Source organism: Piliocolobus tephrosceles, chromosome 1 (assembly GCF_002776525.5).
Source record: "Piliocolobus tephrosceles isolate RC106 chromosome 1, ASM277652v3, whole genome shotgun sequence".
NCBI lineage: Eukaryota > Metazoa > Chordata > Mammalia > Primates > Cercopithecidae > Piliocolobus > Piliocolobus tephrosceles.
In genome coordinates, this window is record NC_045434.1 from 119,303,489 (window position 1) to 119,311,755 (window position 8,267).

The window sequence follows — 8,267 nt, forward strand, 5'->3', positions numbered from 1 at the left end:
ATAATGAGAAAGAATATGTATTTTACAAGAATAGAAAGTAGTATAATCCTGAAGATAAATACTTTGTCTTTGTTACTGAACTAAAGTGTATTATGCTAAATTTATCATATGCATAAATATCTCTGTTCTATTGGCCCAGCTTATTCTACCTAGCTGATAATGTTGGGAAGAACATATAAATATAATAAAAATATTTAATTTTATAAGTGAATAATTGACTACAATCAGGACAAAGAAAGACTATTTTAAAAAGTCTATGTGTACAAGCTTTGAAAATTAAAAAAAGATACTACACAGCTGTTATTCTTTTCCCAGCTGACACCATTCAAGTCAGTTTTCTCTGAGCTTATATTTCTTCAATTTATAGAATGTAGCTAATTTTACACATCCCCTAGGATTATTGTAAGATCAAATAAGATAATATATTTGGAAAACATTGTATCAACTTAGAAGCATGCACAAAATATGATCATTCTATAATAAGTTTAAAAAGACATTTGACTTATTTCAAAGAGTCTCTTAGTTGTTATGAGAATCGGATAAAATATATGAGTTGATATGGTTTGGATTTGCATCTCCACTCAAATATCATGTCTAATTGTAAGCTCACTGGTTAAAGCAAATGCTTGGTGGGAGGTGATTGATCATGGGGGCACATTTTCCCTTTACTGTTCTCATGATAGTACATGAATTCTCATTAGGTCTGGTGGTTTAAAAGTGTGTGGCACCTCCTCCCTCTCTCTCTTAGTTCTTCTCTGCCCATATAAGGTGTGCCTGCTTCTCCTTTGCCTTCTGCCATGATTGTAAGATTCTTGAGGTCTCTGCAGCCATGCCTATACAGCCTGCAAAACTGTGAGCCAACTAAACCTCTTTTCTTTATACATTACACAGTCTCAGGTATTCTTTTAGAAATGTGATATGGTTTGGTTTGTGTCCCCACCCAAATCTCACCTTGAATTGTAATAATCCCCATGTGTCATGCAAGGGACCCAGTGGGAGGTAATTAAGTCATGGGGGCAGGTTCTTTTCATGCTGTTTTCATGATAAGGAGTAAGTCTCACAAGATCTGATACTTTCATAAAGGGCAGTTTCCCTGCACATGCTCTCTTGCCTGCCATCACATAAGACGTTACTTTGCTCCTCATTTACCATCAGCCATGATTGCAAGGCCTCCCCAGCCACGTGGAACTATAAGTCAATTAAACCTTTTTCCTTTATAAATTACCCAGTCTCAAGTATGTCTTTATTAGCAGCAAGAGAACAGACTAATGCAGTAAATTGGTACTGGGTAGTGGGATGCTGCTGTAAAGATAATCAAAAATGTGGAAGTGACTTTGGAACTGGATAACACGCAGAGGTTGAAACAGTATGGAGGGCTCAGAAGAAGACAGGAAAAGGTGGGAAAGTTTGGAATGTCCTAGAGACTTATTGAATGGCTTTGACCAAAATGCTGCTAGTAATATGGACAATGAAATCCAGGCTGAGGTGGTCTCAGATGGAGATGAGGAACTTGTGAAATGGAGTAAAGTTTACTCTTCCTACATGAAAAGATGGGTGGCATTTTGCCCCTGCCCTGGAGATGTGTGGAACTTTGAGCTTGAGATAAGTGATTTAGGGTTTCTGATAAAAGAAATTTCTAAGTGACAAAGTGTTCAAAAGGAAGTAGAGCATAAAAGTTTGGAAAATTTGCAGCCTGAGAATGCAATAGGAAAGAAAAACTGATTTTCTGGGAAAAAAAAAAAAAAAAATTCAAGCCTGCTGCAGAAATTTGCATAAGTAACTAGGAGCACAATGTTAATCACCAAGACAATGGGGAAAATGTCTCCAGGGCATGTCAGAGATCTTCACAGCACCCCCTCCCACCACAGACCTGGGGGTGTAGGATGAAAAAATGATTTTGTGGGCCTGGCCCAGGCCCCCACTACTGTGTACAGCCTAGGAACTTGAGTCCCTGCATCCCAGCTGCTCCAGATATGGTGAAAAGGGGATAAAGTACAGCTCTGGTTGTGGTTCCAAAGGATGCAAGCCCCAAGCCTTGGCAGCTTCAATATGGTGTTGAGCCTGCAGGTGCACAGAACTCAAGGATTGAGGTTTGGGTACCTCCCCCTAGATTTCAGGGGATGTATGGAAATGCCTACATGTCCAGGCAGAAGTTAGTTACAGGGTGGGGCGCTCATGGAGAACTTCTGCTAGGGCAGTGCAGAAGGGAAATGCGGGGTCGGATCCCTACACAGAGTCCTCTAGTTTAATCCAGTCGAGACCACTATCTTTCAATTGACGCTGTGCAGGTGCCTGAAGAGTGACCTTTCGACATCAGGGGACCGAAACCTTCATACTCATTGGATGATGCTAATACCACGATTTTCTGCATACAGGTTTTATGACAAATCATATCCTCAATTATGCTTATACAGAAACCACTATTACCTCACTTTTTTACCCACCAATCACCTTTCCCATACTTTAGACCCCACTTTCTATTCCATAAGCATGCCTCATCACTATTTTCAAGGGCATGAATTTGAGATTTGTTCTTCCATCTTCCTGCATGGCAGTCTTGTAAATAAAATCTCTTTAACACCAACCTGTTGACATGCTAATTGGCTCACTGCTTGCAGGCAGAATAAACCTGATTGCTAACAGATGTGTGAAGTTTTCTCCCCACACAAAGCAATTATTTAATTTTCTGTAAATACCCACTGGGTGTCCTGGCATTTAACTCAACTCTGACATTATCTACTTGGAGTAAGCATCAGATCTCACAGAACAAGGGCTCAGTTCCACAAGACTGCTGCCTCCCTACTTTCCAACATTAGTCACAAGTCAAGGTCATCTCCTGGAAAACTGACTGGCTATAAATTAGAGGCTTATAAAACTCCCTCCTCTTGTTCAACTCTTTGCTAGACGGGCTCACAGAACTCAGGAAAGAGATGTACCTAATATTACCTCTTAATTATAAAAAGGTACAACTCCTGGCTAACAGTCATAGCTCATAACTGTAATTCCAGTGTTTTGGCAGGCCAAAGCAGGAGGATTATTTGAAACCATAAGTAGGATACCAGCCTGGCAACATAGCGAGACCCCATCTCTACAAAAAAATAGTGATAATAATTTTAAAATAAGCAACAACTCTAAAAAAAGCCAAATGGAAGAGATGAATTAGGCAAAGTATGGAGAAAAGGGAATGAAGCTCCCATGTCCTCTCTAGGGTACCACCTTCCCAGTACCACCATGTGCTCAGCAACCTGGGAGTTCTTCAAACCTATCCTTTTGAGTTTTTATGTAGTCTTCATTAGATAGGCATAATTGACAGGATTGATAAATCATTGGCCATTGGTGATTAATTCAATATTTAGCTCTTCTGCCCTTCCTGGAGGTCAGCTCACAGCTGAGGATGAAAGCTCCAACCCTCAAATCACATGATCATTTCCCCTGATAGCCAACCCCCATCATGGGGCTACCCAGAAGTCCCTAACCATCAGTCATCTCATTAGCATACAAAATGACATATCACTCTGGAGATCCCAAGGGTCTTAGGAGCTGAATGTCAGGAAACAGGGACAGAAACCAAATATATATTTCCTATTATTTCACATTACTGCTAACCATGACTAGTTTCAACTAATGAGAAGGTCATATGACCTGGGTAATAGGCCTATACACCATTTGTTAGAACTGAAAATTGACCATTACTGGTCTGCACTTCCAGGTCTCAGAAGGGCTCAGCAATAGACAGTATAGGACAACAGAATAAGACGTATTCATGAAATCAACCACAGTGCTTTCAAGAATGAGCCAGGACTATAATTTGAGAGGCTAACCTCTGTGGCTTTCAAACCTTGTTGATCTTAAAAATCATCTGGGCAAAATTTTAAAAATATAGTTTCCCAGAAGCTATAAACCTAATAAATCATCTTTGGAAGTTGAGACCCCTAAATTCTTTATTTTTTTTTGAAGCTCTGTTGATTATTATGGTCATTAAAGTATGGAAAATACCCAGTACTATATTTACATCATTTACATCTTCTAATTCCCATGTTATTAAATAGAAACTGTGTCAAGAAGAATAATGTCTTCAAAGTTCAGATCTCAAAAACAAAACAATAAAACAAAAGTAGAAGCCTGTTTTTTCAAAAAGATGATATAATAGTAAGTTTATTTAAAAATAATAAATAATAGTTATTTTAAAACATATTGCCTGTTATTGAGTACCCACTAAGTTTTTTTGCATTTCTCTTTGTTATTTCTAGGTGAGATTTTTTGATTTATTGACAAGGTGTTCCTAGGAGGAACTAGTAAAGGAGTGGGAGAAGTAAGACAGAACAGAAAGACATGCAGGCTGACGTTTCAGGAACAACCTAAGCCTGATTATGCAGAAAGCTCTGGAGCATTAGTTATACTTTGGAGTTCGTTCTGACTTGAGGCAAGGGAGTTGGGCATTTATTTTACTGTACTAGTCAGTCATTGGCTATGACTGTTGAAGTTGGAGGTAGAGGAGAGAATGTAAAATCCCAGGCAGCTTTCAGCACTCCAGTACATATGGGTAAAGCAGGTCCAGTACACAAAGGTAGTAGTTACATAAGCAAATTGTTGAAACAAAAGCATGCAGAAACTGAGAGATAGTTAGAAAGAACCAGTAAGTGGTTTAAAACTGTCTGGGAGGAGGCCTGACAGTGTTTAATACATCAATTTAACAAATACTGATTGAAAGCATGAGCTGTGTCAGGTCCACCATTCTAGGTGGAAGATATAACAGTGAAAAGGAAAAAAGAAATAAACAAAAAACAGACAAAAGTCACTGTCTTTATAGAAGTTACATTCTAAAGGGTTATATAATTTTGCAATAAATCAGAATAAGAAACAAAGACTTAGGTAAAAAGCATTTATAGGGGTGGTAATATATGAATCATCAGAAGCACATTGATAATAAGAAAAAGCCTGTATCACGATATGTTATTGAGTTGGCATTTGCTAGAAAGAATTAATTAATCCCATACATTCTCTTGAAAAACCCTATAAAATTTATTCTAGAAGCATCTGTTAGAGCAAGCTTGTCCAACTCACAGGTGTAGGCCACATGTGGACCAGGATGGCTTTGAATGTGACCCAATACAAATTCATAAACTTTCTTAAAATATTATGAGATCTGTTTTGCATTTTTCTTTAGTTCATCCACTATCATTAGCATTAGTGTATTTTATATGTAGCCCAAGACAATTCTTCCAATGTGACTCTGGGAAGCCAAAAGATTGGACATCCCTGTGTTAGAGGATAAAAGGCAAGGGAGGCATTTATCCATAGGCTTCCATATTCTATTGGTCAAAATTTCACCCCACAAGGATAAACTGTGCTGCACCAGCAGAATGTTTATGTTTATGCCAAGAAGTTTCTTATAGCATCCTCACTTTGGCAGCCACTACTGTGTTATCCTTGAGTAGGCCAACAGTAAAGAACAGAAAAATAGAAAGCACAACAAAGAGCTCATGTGAGATATTCTTAAAGCACATCCAGAGTTGATTCACAACAACCATGACTAGAGTAAAAAACAAATGAGAACAATCACATAAGATGCCATGCACAAGGAAAAAACTAACAACCCAATCAAAAAAATGGGCAAAGGATATGAACAGACACTTCTCAAAAGAAGACATTTACGTGGCCAACAAACATATGAAAATAAGCTCATCATCACTGGTCATTAGAGAAATGCAAATCAAAACCACAATGAGATATCATCTCACACCAGTTAGAATGGTGATCATTAAAAAGTCAGGAAAAAACAGATGCTGGCCAGCATGTGGAGAAAGAGAAATGCTTTTACACTACTGGTGGGAGTGTAAATTAGTTCAACCATTGTGGAAGACAGTGTGGCAATTCCTCAAGGATCTAGAACTAGAAATACCATTTGACCCAACAATCCCATTACTGGGCATATACCCAAAGGATTATAAATCATCCTACTATCAAGACACATGCACACATATGTTTATTGTAACACTGTTCACAATAGCAAAGAGTTGGAACCAACCCAAATGCTCATCAATGATAGACTGGATGAAAAACTGTGGCACTTATACACCATGGAATAGTATGCAGTCATTAAAAGGGATGGGTTCATGTCCTTTGCAGGGACATGGATGAAGCTGGAAACTATCATTCTCAGCAAACTAACACAGGAACAGAAAACGAAACACTGCATGTTCTCACTCATAAGTGGGAGTTGAACAATGAGAGCACATGGACACAGGGAAGAGAACATCATACACTGGGGTCTGTCAGAGAGTGGGGGACTGGGGGAGGGATAGCATTAGGAGAAATACTTAATGTAGATGATGGGTCGATGGGTGCAGCAAACCACCATGGCATGTGTATACCTATGTAACAAACCTGCATGTTCTGCCCATGTATCCCAGAACTTAAAGTATAATAAAAAATAAATAAAGATGTCATGTACAAGCATTATCTGATGCAGATCACCCCTTGTACTGTACTTTTCCATATGTTTCTTCCCTTAAATCCAACACTGAGTCACTGTGAAGATTATGAATCACGGAAATTAAAACATCCTCATACATTTAATAAAATCAGTTGTCAGAAGTTTCTGACAAAAACATCAACTTAGAAGAGAGTTATAGCTTAGTATTAACCATTAACCAACTTACTCTTTGGTTTATTTTCTTACAGTTTCTTACTGCCTGTAAGTGAAACAGACAAGGTCCCAAGGTACTAATTTCCCTTAATTGTTTCTATAGATAACATCTTTAATGTTGAGAAACCTCAAGTTTTCCATTTGAAATATTTTTTAGATCTCACATTCCAGTGAAACCACCAATGCCAATTAGCGTGAGGGCCCTCACCGAGGCGCTAACTCAGCCGAAGAATGCAGTTTTCACATCCTAATGATCTCTTCCACCTCACCCTGACCAATCAATGACCCCCAACTCTTCAGTCCCTTGCCTACCAAAAAATCACCTTAAAACCCCTAGATCAGAACCCCTGAGAAGGATGGATTAGAGGGCTCCTCTCATCTCTTTGTTTGGCTGCTCAGTGACTATTAAACTCTTTCTCTATTGCAACCCCTGCTATTCGGTATATTGGTCTGTTATTGTACAGTGGGCAGATGAAACTGGTGGTCCTGTAACAAATTACCTGCAAAGTCTTGTGGCAAGAAAGTAAACCACAATCGACACTACAGCCACTGATCTTTAGGTCATATTTAATATTTATTAGAAATAACTTTCAACATCCTTCTAACTTTCACTCACCCTCAGTCATCAGCTTGGCTGCTCTGAGTTGTTACAAGACCCAAATTTCTAAACAGTAGCAGCTCTTCTTGGCTTTGACATTGTCAGCCTATGGTTGCTGTAATGTGCATTCAAATTTATCACTAGTCCCAAAAGCCTCAAGAGACTCTGAAGAGAGTATCTTGGATTCCAACATATTCCTTCTCCATTATTTAACAACAATCCCAGTTCTTCATTTTAATTGGAGTCAATTATCCCTGATAGTATAGTAATTTCTTTCTTTGACTGACAGTCTACCAGAATGAAAAAAAGCAAAGTGAACAAGTGATAGTGTTAATTTTCCATATAACAAAGAGTGATTCCCCAAGCAGAGGCATTTTTCACATCCTCAGGAACCAGGAAGTTGACTCTACTAGTAGAGTCAAACATGCTACAGACAAAAGTGGTACTATGGTAAAGAAAGGTAAACCCAAATACGAAGTAGATGTCAAATGTATAATCCCTGTCCCTTCTAGGGTGGGGTTTGGGCCATAATCACCGAAGATGTCATAACCCTGAATGTTGAAATTTTGAAAGATCAAAATTTCTAAAGTCTAAAATTCTGAAAATTACAACCCCAAAATATCAAAATTTGAAAAATATAATTAGAGAAAAAATTATTTTAAAAAATTATTTTAAAAGACATTTATTTACATTTTTACAGGGAGATGTAATCACTTCTCAGCCTTTTGGCTAAGATCAAGTATAATATCTGTTCTTATCAGTAAAAGGGAATTTCTTTGAAATACATAAAAACCCAAGGGAAAACTCCATAGGCCACTTCACACAGTAGAATAGACAATAATAACATACATACTTGTTAACCTAAAATAATCAAAAACTTCAGAATCTAGTTTAAAGAGAGTTTGTTCAAGCAGAAAGGTTAAGGATGGCCACCTGGGAACACAGATTCAAGTTGCCCTGAATATACACTCCAATTAGCAGCCCTGATAAGTAGGTTTTTGAGGAAAAAAAGAATGTTTA

The 8,267-nt window shown here is 38.1% G+C and overlaps 1 pseudogene; it reads left to right on the plus strand.

Annotated features, from left to right (window-relative positions):
• The first annotated feature begins 7,956 nt into the window (after positions 1 to 7,956).
• On the plus strand, positions 7,957 to 8,057 carry LOC111525766 (annotated as a pseudogene).
• The last annotated feature ends 210 nt before the right edge of the window (positions 8,058 to 8,267 follow it).